We start from the raw sequence: 16,764 nt of genomic DNA, 5'->3' as shown, positions 1-16,764 counted from the left end.
CCTTATTCACTCCCCTCTTTTCAGTTCATCAACTGTCCCTTCAGGGGTTGTGCGTCAACGTGTGAAACAAAGGTGTCCCATTTTCTTTCCCCGCTTTAAAGGCTGGCAATACAGTTACGGTTAATCACACTGTCAAATGGAAAATATCCAAGGACAATGTGATACTGAATACTATGGTAGGCTTTTACCTCTGGCCAAACCTCTGGAGGAGACCTGCAGCGTAGAGAGACTGAGGGAGGCTGCCGCTGTGCTCAGGGCAGGCAGGGTGAGAGAGACCGAGGCTGAGAGAGAAGAGTAGAGCCAGGTGATTGACAAAGGATATTATCTGGCCCATTTCTCCCCTGGGTGAAATCTAGCACTTCAAAGCAGCCCATAATTGAAATGGAAAAACAGCTGCATTCTTAGCCTGATCACACAGTCCAACCTTGCGGAAGAGCAACCAAATAAAAAGGTGAGAGAGGGGGATGGAGGTGGGTGAGAGAAGAGGAAGAAGGGAGGAAGGGAAGGAAGGAGAGGTGGGGTCGGGTGCCTTTTAAGCCTTGCCAGTGTAGACAGATTCATTTCGTTTATACATTATGCATGTGTGGCGCTGCGTGTGATCATGCTGACTGCTTGTTATTAAGTGTGTCGTGGGGAGAGAAAACACCGCGGGTCAACAGACCTCACACACGCAACCGCCTCGAACTTAGTCAATACTAGCATTGCGCGAGAGAGAGAGAGAGAGAGAGAGAGAGAGAGAGAGAGAGAGAGAGAGAGAGAGAGAGAGAGAGAGAGATCGCTTTCTTCACTGCTTGGAGTGCCCCAGCCGCCATAAACCATTCGCCAACACGTAACATCGCTCCTGACACCTGGATCGCCACCATGTCTCATTTGTCATCCCCAGGCCACCGTAATATATTCCACTAATATTCAGACAATGGCAGTCCGTTAATTAAAAATCAAGTCCCTCGGCGACCTTTGTCCTTTTGTCGAGGCTAGGAATTTTTGGGGACGTCCCTCAGGGGGTACAACAGCTGGCCGTCTTGACAGATTGCAAACTCATCTGTCGCGGTGTTGTCATTGTGGTTTTAATGGCCAATGAGTGGCGATGCATTCTAATTTGTCCGTGACCGTAGGCTTATTCCAAGTGGAGTGCACTTTGCGCCAACTCCGCAGAGTGAAGCAGGGTGCTGGAGCAGGATAGGAGTGTGGCCAGACTGGTGGTACAGGGCACCGGATAAAGTGCATCCCCTGGCTCCTGACATTTCTATATTTGTGTTTATACCGGAGGACATGGATTGTGTCCTTTCTTTCCTCCCCATCAGGGCTCGGACTGAGCTTTGCCCTGGCGAGGTACAGTCTGGGGGGCAAGCTAATTGAGCGAGGTGGACAGCACTTCTGGTGAGCTGGGGGTAAAGCTGCAAGGTTGGATGGGTTGATTAGTGTGTGTGTGTCTGTGTGTGTATGTGTGAGAGCATCTGGTGTCAGTGTCTCAGTTCACCTCTCTGACCCGGCTGTGAAAGCCAACATGAGAACACCGTGTACTCCGACATGCTCCAGTACAGACACACACCACAAGGTGAAGGTTTCAAAGCACAGTCGACAAGGAAGACCGAAGGAGACCCTGCTGTGCCAAAGTATAATAATCTTAAACCATTATTTACAGCACTTACAACACAACATAAGTATCAAAAGCTAAAATATATTTACCTAGAGCGAGAAAGGCAATAAGTGCACTGAATAAACTACACTGAACAAAATTATAGATGCAACATGCAACAATTTATGTTACAGTTCATATAAGGAAATCAGTCAATTGAAATATATTCATTTGGGCCTAATCTATGTATTTCACATAACTGGGAATACAGATATGCATCTGTTGGTCACAGATATCTTTTTTAAAAAGTAGGGGCGTGGATCAGAAAACCAGTCAGTATCTGGTGTGACCACCATTTGCCTCATTCAGCGTGACTCAACTCCTTCGCATAGAGTTGATCAGGCTGTTGATTGTGGCCTGTAGAACATTGTCCCACTCCTCTTCAATGGCTGTGTGAAGTTGCTTGATATTGGTGGAAACTGGAACATGCTGTCGTACACGCCGATCCAGCGCATCCCAAACATGCTCAATGGGTGACATGTCTGGTGAGTATGCAGGCCATGGAAGAACTGGGACATTTTCAGCTTCCAGGAATTGTGTACAGATCCTTGAGACATGGGGCTGTGCATTATCATGCTGAAACATGAGGTGATGGCGGGGAATGAATGAAAGTGCGTTCAAATTGCCATCGATAAAATGCAATGGTGTTCCTGTCCGTACCATAACCCCACCTCCACCATGGGGCACTCTGTTCACAACGATGACATCAGCAAACCGCTCGCCCACATGACGCCATACACGACGTCTGCCATCTGCCCGGTACAGTTGAAACTGGGATTCATCTGTGAAGAGCACACTTCTCCAGCGTGCCAGTGACCATCGAAGGTTAGCATCATTTGCCCACTGAAGTCGGTTACGATGGCGAACTGCAGCCAGGTCAACTCTGGTGAGGACGACGAGCACGCAGATAAACTTCATTGAGATGGTTTCTGTTGTGTTTATATTTTTGATCAGTATATTTACAAGGCCCTTTCCCACTCCATTCTACCTCCCAGTCAAAGGCTACATACAGACCATATCTACAGAGCACCTGGTCCCCATAACTGCCAGTCACCTTTGTATCCCCCCTCAGATAGAAACAGATGGAAATGTACTGGAAATCTGCTGCTCCAATTTGAGCTGAACCCTTCAAGTTACCATGGCCATTCCCTCCTTCCAATACATTCAGTTGTTCTTTCATTCCCAGCACTGATTTCTTCACAACCTCAAAAAGGAGACTCGTTGGATGACAGTGAAGCTGGGTAAGGCCTCAGATCCAGGAGGGACACAGAGAGGCTGGACATTCTGGAAGAGATCGATGTGATCCCCTGTGTATGAGAGCTGTTCCAGCTCAACATCTCTCCTCCTCAGCTCAACCACCTACTACTTCAGTCGCACTGCAGCCCGAATAAAACGCAGCTTTTTCCTTGGGCTCTGATCAGCTCCTTCCCCTCAGAGCGTCTTCTCTCAACGGAGCGTATCAGCTCAGCAAATATCCTCTCGCAGTCATCCACCACTGCCTGGGCACAGAGTTCGAGTGACTCCGCAGCCTGTCCTACATCCTGCATCTCCTCCTGGCTCTTCTGAGATTCTCTGATGGGATTTCCCCCCCCCCCAATTTCCTCTGTTTCTCAGTCCATTCTGCTGCAACAGAGACTGTATCATGGCCTTTATGTTCATCTGACAAACACTGTTAACAGATACACTGCTGATATGCGCGGCAGTAAACCTCAAAGAATTTGTTGTGATGGCAGCAGATCTTCTCCTGTAGTCGTGTGGAGGCTTTGACCAGCTTGTGCTTCTTATAAGGCAGGAGATTCATAGTGAGGCTGGAGGCGAGTCTTATAGTATGAGGCCAGGCACACCAGACAGGACTTGACAGCTTTGAGTTTTCTCCCAGCGCAGACATCACACTCCACATCTCCAGGTCCAGTGTAATAGCGAGCAGAAAGAGCAGCTTGGGGTCCCGTCTTCAATTTCTCCACTAATTCTGCCAGCAGTATTTTTGCTCAGTACAGGCCTTGGGATAAAACATTTCTTGCACAGGGGGCAGCTGTTGACACCCCACTGATCATCGTGAATCCAGAAGTCATTAATACAGCCCATAAAGTAGCTGTGTCCACAGGGAATAGCTACCGGCTCCTTCGGTAGATCCAGACAAATCAAAAAAATTGATTGAATCCATAGCCATTGCCATTTTGTTTCACTTCCTAACAGACTGAGCAGCAGTGTATGAGAGAAACACTACATGACCAAAGGTAGGTGAACACCTGCTCGTCTAACATCTCATTCCAAATTTATGGGCATTAATATGGAGTTGGTCCCCCTTTGCTGCTATAACATCCTCCACTCTTCTGGGAAGGCTTTCCACTAGATGTTGGAACATTGCTGCGCGGACTTGCTTCCATTCAGACACAAGAGCATTAGTGAGGTCGGGTACTGATGTTGGGCGATTAGGCATGGCCCGCAGTCAGCGTTCCAATTCATCCAAAAGGTGTTCGATGTGGTTGAGTTCAGGGCTCTGTGCATGCCAGTCAAGTTCTTCCATACCAATCTTGACAAACCATTTCTATATGGACCTCGCTTTGTGCACAGGGGCATTGTCATGCTGAAACAGGAAAGGGCATTCCCCAAACTTTTGCCACAAAGTTGGAAGCACAGAATCGTCTAGAATGTAATTGTATGCTGTAGCGTTAAGATTTCTCTTCACTGGAACTAAGGGACCTAGCCCGAACCATGAAAAACAGTCCCAGACCATTAGTCCTCCTCCACCAAACATTACAGTTGGCACTATATATTGTGGCAGGTAGCGTTCCCCTGGCATTTGTCCGTCAGACTGCCAGATGGTGAAGCGTGATTCATTACTTCAGAGAACGCGTTTCTACTGCTCCAGAGTCCAATGGCGGCGAGCTTCACACCACTCCAGCCAATGCTTGGCATTGCGCGTGGTGATCTTAGGCTTGTGTGTGGCTGCTTGGCCATGAAAACCCATTTCATGAAGCTCCCGACGAACAGTTATTGTGCTGATGTTGCTTCCAGAGGCAGTTTGGAACTCGGTAGTGAGTGTTGCAACCGAGGACAGACAATTCTTATGCACTTCAGCGGTCCCATTCTGTGAGCTTGTGTGGCCTACAACTACACGGTTGAGCCGTTGTTGCTCCTGGACGTTTCCACTTGACTTGTTGGAAAGGTGGCACCCTATGACGGTGGGTGCCCCGTTGCAAGTCACTGAGCTCTTCAGCCACGCCATTCTTCTGCCAATGTTTGTCTATGGAGATTGCATGGCTGTGTGCTCGAATTTTATATACCCGTCAGCAACGGATGTGGCTGAAATCTCTGAATCCAGTAACTTAAAAGGGGTGTCCATATACTTTTGTATATATATATATCGTTTCTCTAGAAGGGTTTGTGTAGATGGGTATTGTTTCCATAGAAGTGTTTGTACAACACAATTTCCTGTGAGTGTACTCAACCTGTAGAGGGTGTGTCGGGGACAAAGTTCAGGAAGAGACTGGCTCTGATGGGACAGTGAACATCCACAACCCTTAAGATGCGTTCTAAAATGGCAAGTGGCAATTCTTCTTTATTGCCATAATAGTGTCATTTAAATTGACATTATGTGGACCACTCTCTACACTCCACTGCAGCTTGGTCGGGGTTCTATTTATTTGCGCATAGCAGCCAAACATCCTCCGAATATGCATACATGAATGAATAACACAGCTATTTCTGAGCGGCACAAATACCCATATTAATTACTCCCTATTTTTAAACTTCACATAAACTCTCAGAAACCTCTTTCCTTGCAGAGTGTGACTCCGCGTTGCCATAGCTACGCTACTTGAATGAAGTCTTGGGCTGCGGTAGGGAGACACTAGAGACGAAATGCGGAAATATGTCAATTCTCCCTTATACACACATACAGTAGGTAGGCATATGGGAACAGAAACCAACATAGAAATGTAAACATACACACACGAAAAGACAGTACACACACGCCTGCAAGTACAGTATGTCAAACACATTTCGGGGGGGAATCAATTGGTTACTTGAAAATATTCTAATATATTTAATCGAAGACACCGGATGCTGAATTGGGAGAGTTTGCATCCCCCCCCCCCAAAAAAACTAACTAGATCTCAATCACAACCTAATGCGCATCCAAACACCAATCAGCTAATATAGTGGACCATAATGCAAACTGACCACCACATTCAATGACAAAGACCTACTTCAAAAGGCAATCTGCAATAACAATCCACCGCCCTGGTCCAGCTCCAGGTGGAGTGGGCTTCGGTGGCTAGATAGATGCAGAGGCGCTCTCTCTCTCTCTCAAACGCACACACACAAGCAGTTGGTATAATTGTAGAGATAGAGCAGTGGAGATCATGGTCTGGTGCCTCTCCCTATACTTCAGTGACCTCCTTTCTGTGCTGGGTGTCATTAGGTGCGAAATGAGTTCCTGAAAAACACGGGTCGTGTCTCAAACGGAACCCTGTTCCCTGTAGAGTGCACTGCCTTTGGTCAGGGCTCTGGTGACAAGTAGTGCACAATATAGGGAATAGGGCACCACTTGGGACATAGGGCGGGCTCCGTTCATCTTGTCCTGTACTCGTCTGTTTTGCTCATTGCACAGTCCCAGATGTGGCCAAACCGAAGCCGACTTGGTCTTCCGCCCTGATGTGAGCAGTAGCTGGCACACAAGCGAATTGTGAGAAAGTGGGTTATGTGCTCAAACTGGAGTAGAGGTGCTACCTTAAAATGATCGAGTCATAACGCATGTGAATTGTGCATGAAGGCGGGTGGACACACGACCACGTGTATCCCCTGTGTCAGGGACGTGTGAGCACATGTTGTGGAGCACGGCGTTAACCTGTGTGGGAACACGCATAGGGCCCAACTTCACACAGGCGCAGAGACAAAAGCGTTGCGCTCAAATGACGTGTTATGTTTAAAACACCAAAGGACACAGACACAATATACTGTAGTAAACAGTGCCCGAAGGATTGACTTGGCAAGCCTCATATGATCTCTATACAAGCATCGGGCCGTGAAACCTACCAGCCAAGTTCAAACAGGGGGAATATCGCACATGCACGCACCCAATCTGGGCAGCCACTGCTGTCACATTATGATTGACGTAACCACTTACACACACATGCATGTTCAGTTGCCCACACACACAGGTACACGTGTACTACTCATACACACTGGCAGACAAACCCACACAGACCATCCTTGTATGTGCTCAAAGGCTGCAGTGAATGTTCCCTCTTTTACTAGACACACACACACACACACACACACACACACACTCCCTCGCTCTACCCCCTGGGGAGGCTGTTACCACACTCCTCCAAAGTGGCCACTTGTTGGCTGATTAAACGGCGCTAAAACTCGAAGTCGACTCCTTAGGGAGGCGGCCACTGAATTTTCACTTTCTCTTCCTCTTTTTCTCCATCCCTCTCTCCCTCCTGCAGGCCTTTATAACCTGTTTGTTCAGCTTCCTAATGACATTAGTTGGTTATTCCATGGCTGGGGGCTATTTCGGGCCCTGGGACACATGATCCCCTTGGCTGGGCTTCTCACAGGGAAACAATGGCCAGAGAGTCGGATGACGCGAGGCTGGCAGGCTACTAGGGGAGAGGAACGTGGGACTGCAGATAGCGGGGGAAACACAGCGCCGCAGACGGGAGGGAAACACAGCGCCGCAGACGGGAGGGAAACACAGCGCCGCAGACGGGAGGGAAACACAGCGCCGCAGACGGGAGGGAAACACAGCGCCCCAGACGGGAGGGAAACACAGCGCCGCAGACGGAGGGGAAACACAGCGCCGCAGACGGGACCGAGGGAAACACAGCGCCGCAGACGGGAGGGAAACACAGCGCCGCAGACGGGAGGGAAACACAGCGCCGCAGACGGGAGGGAAACACAGCGCCGCAGACGGGAGGGAAACACAGCGCCGCAGACGGGAGGGAAACACAGCGCCGCAGACGGGAGGGAAACACAGCGCCGCAGACGGGAGGGAAACACAGCGCCGCAGACGGGAGGGAAACAGTGCCGCAGATGGGGTGGGTCGAATTCAATGGTTTGTATTATTGATGTTTCCAATTTTTTGTTAATTGTACCAGTACATACTCAAAATACTGGATGATACACATACAATCAAAACACACAAGCATGTGTTTGTGCGCACACACACACACACACACACACACACACACACACACACACACACACACACACACACAAAGTAGAACATGTAGCTGCTGCATGATCCTAACTAATTGCAAAACAATCATCATAGTTGTTGATGATCCTCTCTTGGTTTCCATGAAAATGCAAAGGGAAGAGATATTCTTTCTCCGAACTAATCAGACAGAGGCTTTGACAGTCGTGCTCAACGGCCCTCATCAAAACAATGCAACGGCATTGAGATGAAAGACATTAACACCACTAATTACACCATGTGTCGTCCTTTGGAATGACCCAAAGAACTTTCCATTTCAATAAACACCTACCAAACTCTTCAGACCCCACTTCTAAAGCTTCTGATAGAATGAGCACAATAGCAATGCCCACCTTTCTTCACCCCTTCTCTCCATCTCAGGAGCCTATACTCGCTTATTCTCTCCCTCCCTCCCTTCATTTGTCCATCCCTCGCTCTCTCCTTCCTTTCCTCTCCTCATTCCTCCCCCTCTCCTTCCCTACCTCTCCTCATTCCTCCCTCTCTCCTTCCCTACATCTCCTCCTTCCTCTCCTCATTTCTCCCTCCCACGCTCCCTCCCTCCTTCCTTCCCTTCCGTCACTCCCTCCAGCAGGAGAGAACATCTGGAGCTCATTTTGCTCCTCTGTCTCCAGCTGGTCTTATAGTGGACACGTAGCCACCTGAGAGAGGAGAAGTAGACCACAATGATAAACACTCTCCTTCACCTCAGTGACCCTGCTCCATTTCTAACCACAGTGGACTCACTGTGCCCTGTTAATATTGTGTGGAGAGAGGGAGAGGTGAGACTATGCTGTATAGGGAAAGGGAGTACATTGTCAGTTGCACAACTGAATGCATTCAACCGAAATGTGTCTTCCGCATTGAACCCAACCCCTCTGAATCAGAGAGGTGGGGGGGGGGGCTGCCTTAATCGGCGTCCGCATTATTGGCGCCCGGGGAGCAGTTGTTGTGGGTTAACTGCTGTGCACAAGGGCAGAACGAGAGATTTTTTTCCCACATTGCCGGCTCTGGGATTCGAACCAGCAACCTATCGGTTACTGGCCCAATGCTACCTGCTGCAATATATTATATTATAGTGTGTAAAGTATTAGTATTATATTATAGGGGTGTGGCAATCGGATTCGGCACGTGCTCATGGCTAATTCCATTTCCTGGTTGTCCTCTAGTGCTAACCTGGACAGGATTGCCATGTGTGGTAGAGAAAAGTGTTTGAGAAGTGTGCGGGGGCCTGTGTGTGTGTGTGTTTAAGCGTGCACGTGCGCTCATGTGAGAACAAAAAGACAGAACACAGCGCTTTTGGGGGAAAATTCTCGTCTCAAGCCAACCTGGGCGACAAAACAGCCAGGGAGCACGTCCCACGTTCCCTATTCACTGTGCAAATGCCACCGCCGTGACTGTGGCCATACTGACGCCGGCTTGAGGACGCTAATCAACTGCATAATACCGCGTGCTGGTCGTATTAGCATGTGAAACACTGCCTTTGGGATTACAGAAGGGGACACATGAGGGCTGGCTGAGGGTTGCTCTCTGGTCTTATGGTGTTTAAATATTGTTAATAGATTATTTCATGCAATAATCACGTTCATATTTAATTCTGCTAGATGCCCTTATTCGGGAGAGGGTGGACACAGAGCCTGTCTGTCTATCGGCGAGTCGGTCTGTCCGGGCTTAGTCCACCTGCGGTTTAGCAGTATGCTGGGTTGGCGTGAAAAACGCGAGGGAACGAAGGAGGGAGAGAAAGAAATAAAGCTTCTCCTCCTGTCACAATCTATCAATCACGGATGTAATCAATCACTCAACCACCACTAACCTCACGAAGCAGTGCTTGAACACAGCGAAATTGAAAAAATAAAAAATATGGCGATACAAATACACGATGTCTTCAAACGACGTGCTCTCTCTGTCCCCAATCTCTCTCGCTCTCTTTTTGCTGAGCATCTCTCTCAGTCTTTCGGTCTCTCTATATCGCCACGTTCCTTGTTAACAAAATGTCTCTCTCTTCCCCCATATCTCAATTTCTCTGGTTTTATTTTTTCTATCTGTCCGTCTCTCTATAAAGGTTGGCCCCCCACCCTGTGTGTGTGTGTGTGTGGGGGGGGGGCTGTTACAGTCAGGCATGGCACAGAAGCCTGGCAGTTAAGGCCGATCCCGAAGGAGGTTGGCATCCGAACTGACACACTGTGGGGCAGATATATATATATATATATATAGAGAGAGATATATATATAAAAACACACACTCACGTGCACACCAACACGAAACAAATCTCAGCAGGCTAAAAATATCATAATGTCCCGACACGATCACCAAAAAGTCATTTTGAAAACTCTATTGTGAAGATATGGACATTAGAGCCATATCTGTAACATTGGCCTTCTCCCCTAAGCAAGCATAGTGCCCAAATAATAACATTGGCCTAAATGGGTTTTCATAAGTGAGGTTGCCATATATTCATAAAGATGGCATTGTGCTAGAAGGGAGAGATTCTGTAAGTTATTTTTCTCCAATTGAGCTTACAGACAAAACAGAAAAAGACAGATGATACAATTGAGACCAAATTCATTATTTGCCAGAATCCAACTTGTGAAGAGTGGATCTTCCCTATGCTTTAGGCACAATAGTGCATTTAGTAGTCCACTACCGTATAGTATCCCCTTTTGTTGCTTTCCGCAAGCTACGTAGTACACAGTAAAGAGGGTACTAGTTAAAGTCCAACCCAGCAACCAAAGATGAGAACACTCCTTTCTCGTGAGGTCTGTTTCTTCCCATTTTCCCAGGTAGTTTTCAAACCTACTTCCATCTCGGACCATTGACAGCGACAAGCAAACAGTCATATCCCCACTGAAAAACACTGTTCAAAAACCTCCCAGCTGGGTACAACAGTAACCTATCGTCATCTACTACATTTCACATGCTTGTAGTATACATAGTGGTAGGCTTTCACGCCCCCCCCATATATCTCTGATATAACCCACACGGGCATCCAGATGGCGCTAGTTGGCGAGGCGGGCATGCGACCAGCCTAATAGCAACGAGTGGGCAGCTGTCGGTGTACGTTAGCGTCAACAGACCGCAGGCCATTCATCTGCCATCGTCAGCAGCGCTCTGGAGCAGTAGGGAGGGACGGCACGCAAACACAAACACTAGCGTACACACACACACACGAAGAGACACACGCGGGAGAATCCTCTGAATGTGCCGAAACTTCGCAGATATCGTAGGGTTACAGTAGTTTGGTGTGGTGGAGACAATCAAGGAGAAGCAGTGACGGTTTTATGTGAACAATCGTTTTTTTTTTTAACATAGTGGTCTGGGATGAGTGACCACTGTTCCCAAATTCCAAGTGAATCCTTGGATCCTACCCCTAGGCACTTTGCGTAGATGTGAAAAGGCTGCATATGTATAAGGAATTCGGTAAAAGCATAGCTCCAGCGTACGGTGGAATTCCCTCCTGATGGATCACACTTTTCCAATCCTCTCAGGTCTACACAAGTGCCTGGGGTTAGGATGTTTTCTCTTCTTATCAAGTGGGCATGAAGTGGCTCCGACGTTACAGTTGTCACCTAATGTGAACCACTAGATACTCCTTCCATCACACACCAAGACACTCGTGCAAAGTTGGGGGGGGGGTCGAGCACCTGTTTGGTTAAACACACTCCAAGCCTTTCAAAAGAGGCAGAGCTGCCCCATGTAAAATGCATAGGGCTGGGTGTGGTAGTGTGTGAGGGGTGATGCTCCCAACCCCTTATGCAGAGTAGCCATTACAGCTGTATGGAAGGCATGGAAAAGGCCCATTGTCTCTGACGAGGGGTGTGAATAGCTCATCTTTTATTCGAGGGCATCTCCGCCTCGCCTCACCTCTCAGAGGGGTGCAGGTGTTCATCCTCGCGAGTACACCGTCCTTGCCGGATCACCAGGAGTGCATTTGATGGTAGGGCGAGGCGACGCTCCTCGGCAGCAGCGGTGCAGCTGCACAGATTAATAATAAAGGGAATTCATAATACAGTCAGCATAGAGAGGGTTTGCCCATGAATATTCAGCGGGTCCTCTTGGTTCGGGCTTCATGCATATGGATGAAAGGCTGGCAGTAAGCTATATGCCGGAAGAGGGAGGGATGAGGCAAAGGGCAAAGAATGGTTTAAGAGAAACACTGATATATGGCAATGTGTTGACTTAACACAACAAACCTCAGCCGCGTAACGCAACAGTAAAGACTGATGCCGGTAGGTTTCCAATATAATTGACGCGAGCGAGGGGCAGCATGTGTCGAAGAGACAACCGAGCAACATAAACCACAGCAAGAGGTCGAGCTAATAAGATCAGACTTCCGGGTATATCGATGTATATCGGGTATATCGAGGAAAACACAGGGGCAGTTGACAATGTGACCTCCTGGAAGAAAAAGCTTTAAAAAAGGTGTGCTCTGTGCTGTAACAAACAGGCTAAAAATACCCTCCATGGAATAATAACCAAGTTAAACTTTCACTCCCAGTTAGCCTCATCTCAACCCGGCAAGTCAGCACCTTGCTAACTTTAGCCCTGTGTGTGTGGTGTGTAGTTTTTTTACTGAAGGCTGTGTGTGAAGCCTATATCAGCAGCTAAGCAACCGCCACCCACTGAGCCATGTCGAGAGCCAGGTGAGGGCGAGCGCCACCGAACATTGAAGGTGATCAACTGAACAAGCACCCTAGAGACACCAGACTCCTTCCTCAGCTTTCTCTTAAATGGCAGAAAGTCGAGCACAGCAGGGCTGTCAGAAAGAGAGAAATAGAGAAAGGGACAAAGCCAAATGCCACCAGTAACAACTACACAGTCATCTGAGAGCAAGTCAAAATGGCTGCCACAGCTCTCTGCATGCTCAACACCAGTCTGAGAAGGGATTGATTTAAAAGAAGAAAACATGTGTTACCCAGTGTAGCCATAGAAAACCATTTCCCTAAACCGTCTGAATTTGTTCAAATGCCCGGCTAATCAAAACATCCTACGCCAGGGGAAAAGAATGAGCGTGAGCCACTTGACTGAGATTTAAGAGTTGAATGTATGGATTTCACCAGACAAATTGCGTCTGGCCTCCAGCTTTCATCAGTGAAATATTAGCCGGCAGCAGCGGAGGTGAAGCGGTAATGAAGGAGCTGCCAAATAACGAGCGCCTCTCTATGGTGTGAGCGCCAGTGACACGTGTGCATTAGCTCCAATGTCAGGAAAGGGCAAAGTATCTGCATAGCCTCAGCCCGCATTGTCCATTAAAAAGGTATTTTACGGTCAACCCCCTGCGGTCTTCAATGAGAAGGGAACCGGTTGTCTACGCATCATACACACCACCTAACCGGTGCATGCACACCAAAAAAAGAGCCACAAAAGCATTTCAAATTAAGCTTTCTTATTATGATTTTCGCACGGCCCAACTACACTTTCCCTGACTACTAACTAAGTAGACTATAGAATCCAATGGCACCCAACTCCCATAAAATGTTTTCTTTCTTTGCACACGCACTCATTTCTCACTAGAACTGCCTTTGATGAAAACATGTACTTACTATCACTGTGATAGTCTTACCTAGCTACCTTAAAATGGATGCACTAACTAAGTCGCTCTGGATAAGAGCGTCCACTAAATGACAAAAAAGTAAATGGAAAAATGTAGAGAAGTCGTTGTAAGGGTGAACTGGTTCATCGTTTATTCATGACCGCCGAAAGTCCAAAGACCTCTGTGATCAGACAAACATTTGATGTGCTCATTAGATGAAGGTAAAAAGGTCACATTATTTTCCCTCTCTAACTGCACATATCTCGTTTCCTTTCAGAGGCTGCAGGCAGTAACCTTTTGAAATCCAGCCCCAGATAGAGAGAATGACTTGCTGTGTGTGCAATACAACGCCGGCTAACCCTCGGTCTAGAGATGAACTCTGTTCGCCTTGGAGTTGAATGGCAACAAACAACCCTACAGACCAGATATACAGTGCACTCGGAAAGTATTCAGACCACTAGACTTAACATATTTTGTTACGTTACAGCTTTATTCTAAAATTGATTAAGTAAAATGTTTTCCTCATCAAACTACACACAACATCCCATAATGACAAAGCAAAAACAGGTTTTTATAAATTGTTGCAAATCTATTACAAATAAAAAAAAACAGAAATAGCTGATTTATATTTGAATTCAGACTCTTTGCTATGAGACTCGAAATTGAGCTCAGGTACATCCTGTTTCCATTGATCATCCTTGAGATGTTTCTACAACTTGGAGTCCACCTGTGGTAAATTCAATTGATTGGACATGATTTGGAAAGGCACACAACTGTCTATATAAGGTCCAACAGTTGACAGTGCATGTCAGAGCAAAATCCAAGCCATGAGGTCGAAGGAATTGTCCGTAGAGCGCCGAGACAGGATTGTGTCGAGGCACAGATCTGGGGAAGGGTAGCAAATAAAATCTGCATTATTGAAGGGCCCCAAGAACCTAGTGGCCTCCATCATTCTTAAATGGAAGAAGTTTGGAACCACCAAGACTCTTCCTAGAGCTGGCTGCCCGGTCAAACTGAGCAATCGGGGGTGAAGGGCCTTGCTCAGGGAGGTTACCAAGAACCCGATGGTCACTCTGACAGAGCTCCAATGTTTCTCTGTGGAAATGGGAGAACCTTCCAGAAGGACAACCATCTCTGCAGCACTTTACCAATCACGCCTTTATGGTAGAGTGGCCAGATGGAAGCCACTCCTCAGTAAAAAGGCACATGACAGCCCACTTGGAGTTTGCCAAAAGGCACCTAAAGGACTCTCAGATTCTCTGGTCTGATGAAACCAAGATTTAACTCTTTGGCCTGAATGTCAAGCTTTACGTCTGGAGAAATCCTGGCACCATCCCTACGGCGCAGCATTGTTGTGGCAGCATCTTGCTGTGGGGATATTTTTTAGCGGAAGGAACTGGGAGACAAGTCAGGATCGAGGCAAAGATGAACAGTGCAAAGCACAGATAGATCCTTGATGAAAACCTGCTCCAGAGCGCTCAGGCCCACAGACTGGGGCGAAGGTTCACCTTCCAACAGGACAATGACCCTTAGCACACAGCCAAGAAAATACAGAAGTGGCTTCAGGACAAGTCTCTGAAAGTCCTTGAGTGGCCCAGCCAGAGCCCGGACTTGAACCCGATCAAAAATCTCTGGAGACCTGAAAATAGCTGTGCAGCGACACTCCCCATCCAACCTGACAGAGCTTGAGAGGGTCTGCAGAGAAGAATGGGAGAAACTCCCCAAATACAGGTTTGCCAAGTTTGTAGCGTCATATCCAAGAAGACTCGAGGCCGTAATCGCTGCCAATGGCGCTTCAACAAAGTACTGAGCAACGGGTCTGAATACTTACGCGAATGTGAAATTTCATTATATTTGTAATACATTTGCAAAAAAATAAAACATGTTTTTGCTTTGTCATTATGGGGTACTGTGAGTAGATTTAAAAGGGGAAACAACAATGTAATGCATTTTAGAATAAGGCTGTAACGTAACAAAATGTGGAAAAAGTCAACGAATGCACAGTACATAGCTACACCATTAGCATGCTAAATACACCATGTGAATTAATTGATCCTTTAAAAGTTATTTTGCTGATGTACAGTACCAGTCAAAAGTTGACACACGTACTCATTCAAGGGTTTTTCTTTATTTTTACTATTTTTTACATTGCAGAATAATAGAGAAGACATCAAAACTATGAAATAACACATATGGAATCATGTAGTAACCAAAAAGTGTTAAACAAATCAAAATATATTTTAGATTTCAGATTCTTCAAAGTAGCCACCCTTTGCCTTGATGACAGCTTTACACACTCTTGGCATTCTCTCAACCAGCTTCACCTGGAATGCTTTTCCAACAGTCTTGAAGGAGTTCCCACATATGCGGAGCACTTGTTGGCTGCATTTCCTACACTCTGTGGTCCAACTCATCCCCAACCATCTCAATTGGGTTGAGGTCGAGTGATTGTGGAAGCCAGGTCATCTGATGCAGCACTCACTCACTCTCCTTGGTCAAGTAGCCTTTACACAGCCTGGAGGACTGTTTTGGGTCATTGTCCTGTTGAAAAACAAATGATAGTCCCACTAAGCCAAACCAGATGGGATGGCATATCGCTGCAGAATGCTGTGGTTGCCATGCTGGTTAAGTGCGCCTTGAATTCTAAAAAATACCAGACAGTGTCACCTGCAAAGCACCCCCACACATCACACCTCCTCCTCCATGCTTCACGGTGGGAACCACACATGCAGAGATCATCCATTCACTTACTCGCATTTCACAAAGACACGGCAGTTGGAACCAAAAATCTCAAATTTGGACTCGTCAGACCAAAGGACAGATTTCCACCGGTCTAATGTCCATTGCTCGTGTTTCTTGGCCCAAGCAAGTCTCTTCTTTTTATTGGTGTCCTTTAGAGGTGGTTTCTTTGCAGCAATTCGACCATGAAGGCCTGATTCACGCAGTCTCCTCTGAACAGTTGATGTTGAGATGTGTCTGCATTTATTTGGGCTGCAATCTGAGGTGCAGTTAACTCTAATGAACTTATCCTCTGCAGCAGAGGTAACACTGGGTCTTCCTTTCCTGTGGCGGTCCTCATGAGAGCCAGTTTCATCATAGCGTCTGATGGTTTCTGCGACTGCACTTCTTGACATGTTCAGGATTGACTGACCTTCACGTCTTAAAGTAATGATGGACAGTCATTTCTTTTTGCTTATTTGAGCTGTTCTTGCCATAATATGGATTTGGTCTTTTACCAAATAGGGATATCTTCTATATACATCCCCTGCCTTGTCACAACACAACTGATTGGCTCAAACGCATTAAGAAGGAAATTCCACAAATTAACAAGGCACACCTGTTAATTGAAATGCATTCCAGGTGACTACCTCATGAAGCTGGTTGAGAGGA

At 47.1% G+C, this 16,764-nt stretch overlaps 1 protein-coding gene across 4 annotated transcripts in view; it reads right to left on the bottom strand.

The window, feature by feature from the left end:
- Positions 1–16,764, bottom strand: part of LOC106613570 (rab GTPase-activating protein 1-like) — a 168,969-nt gene that overhangs the window by 62,891 nt on the left and 89,314 nt on the right. The window lies entirely within an intron of this gene.

This window comes from Salmo salar, chromosome ssa10, assembly GCF_905237065.1.
Source record: "Salmo salar chromosome ssa10, Ssal_v3.1, whole genome shotgun sequence".
Taxonomy (NCBI): domain Eukaryota; kingdom Metazoa; phylum Chordata; class Actinopteri; order Salmoniformes; family Salmonidae; genus Salmo; species Salmo salar.
Note: the sequence above shows the minus strand (reverse complement) of the source record. Positions and strands in the feature narration are given on the sequence as shown.